This window comes from Mizuhopecten yessoensis, unplaced genomic scaffold (genome assembly GCF_002113885.1).
Source record: "Mizuhopecten yessoensis strain PY_sf001 unplaced genomic scaffold, ASM211388v2 scaffold3425, whole genome shotgun sequence".
Lineage (NCBI taxonomy): Eukaryota > Metazoa > Mollusca > Bivalvia > Pectinida > Pectinidae > Mizuhopecten > Mizuhopecten yessoensis.
Window position 1 is genome coordinate 213,393 of NW_018405038.1, and position 2,053 is coordinate 215,445.

Genomic DNA, 2,053 nt, shown 5'->3' on the forward strand with positions numbered 1-2,053 from the left:
GGTGATGGGGGGATTGAGAGGAAGAGTATAGGGCAATACGTGGTGATGGGGGGATTGAGAGGAAGAGTATAGGGCGATACGTGGGGATGGGGGGATCGAGAGAAAGAGTATAGGGCGATACGTGGTGATGGGGGGATTGAGAGAAAGAGTATAGGGCGATACTTGGGGATGGGGGGGATTGAGAGGAAGAGTATAGGGCGATACGTAGTGATGGGGGGATTGAGAGAAAGAGTAAAGGGCGATACTTGGGGATGGGGGGATGGAGAGAAAGAGTATAGGGCGATACGTGGGGAGAAGTGATGGAGAGGAAGAGTATATGGCGATACGTGGTGATGGGGGGATTGAGAGGAAAAGTATAGGGCAATACGTGGTGATGGGGGGATTGAGAGAAAGAGAATAGGGCGATACGTGGGGAGGAGTGATGGAGAGGAAGAGTATAGGGCGATACGTGGTGATGGGGGGATTAAGAGGAAAAGTATAGGGCGATACGTGGTGATGGGGGGATTGAGAGAAAGAGTAAATGGTTATACTTGGGGAGGGGTGATGGAGAGGAAGAGTACAGGGCGATATGTGGGGAGGGGTGATGGAAAGGAAGAGTATAGTGCAATACTTGGGGAGGGGGGGATTGAGAGAAAGAGTATAGGGCAATACGTGGTGATGGGGGGATTGAGAGAAAGAGTATAGGGCGATGCGTGGGGAGGAGTGATGGAGAGGAAGAGTATAGGGCGATACGTGGTGATGGGGGGGATTGAGAGAAAGAGTATAGGGCGATACGTGGTGATGGGGATATTGAGAGGAAGAGTATAGGGCAATACATGGTGATGGGGGGATTGAGAGAAAGAGTAAAGGGTTATACTTGGGGAGGGGTGATGGAGAGGAAGAGTACAGGGCGATATGTGGGGAGGGGTGATGGAAAGGAAGAGTATAGTGCAATACTTGGGGATGGGGGGATTGAGAGAAAGAGTATAGGGCGATACGTGGGGAGGGGTGGGATGGAGAGGAAGAGAATAGGGCAATACTTAGGGATGGGGGATGGAGAGAAAGAGTATAGGGCGATACGTGGGGATGGGGGGATGGAGAGGAAAAGTATAAGACGATACGTGGGGATGGGGAGATTGAGGGAAAGAGTATAGGGCGACATGTGAGGGGGATGGAGGGGAAGTGTATAAGGCGATACGTGGGAGTGGGGGGGGGATTAGGGGATGGAGAGGAAGAGTATAGGGCGATACGTGGGGAGGGGTGGGATGGAGAGGAAGAGTATAGGGCAATACTTAGGGATGGGAGATGGAGGGAAAGAGTATAGGGCGATACGTGAGGGGGATGGAGGGGAAGTGTATAGGGATGGGAGATGGAGGGAAAGAGTATAGGGCGACATGTGAGGGGGATGGAGGGGAAGTGTATAGGGCGATACGTGGTGATGGGGGGATCGAGAGGAAGAGTATAGGGCGATACGTGGTGATGGGGATATTGACAGGAAGAGTATAGGGCAATACGTGGTGATGGGGGGATTGAGAGAAAGAGTATAGGGCAATACGTGGTGATGGGGGGATTGAGAGAAAGAGTATAGGGCAATACGTGGTGATGGGGGGATTGAGAGAAAGAGTATAGGGCAATACGTGGTGATGGGGGGATTGAGAGAAAGAGTATAGGGCGATGCCTGGGGATGTGGGGATGGAGAGGAAGAGTATAGGGCGATACGTGTGGAGGGGTGGGATGGAGAGGAAGAGTATAGGGCAATACTTAGGGATGGGAGATGGAGGGAAAGAGTATAGGGCGATACGTGAGGGGGATGGAGGGGAAGTTTATAGGTCAATACATGGGGATGGGGGGGATTGGGGGATGGAGAGGAAGAGTATAGGGCGATACGTGTGGAGGGGTGGGATGGAGAGGAAGAGTATAGGGCGATACGGGGGGATGGGGGGATTGAGAGGAAGAGTATAGGGCGATACTTGGGGATGGGGGGATGGAGAGGAAGAGTATATGGCGATACGTGGGGATGGGGGGATTGAGAGGAAGAGTATAGGGCGATACGTGGTGATGGGGGGATCGAGAG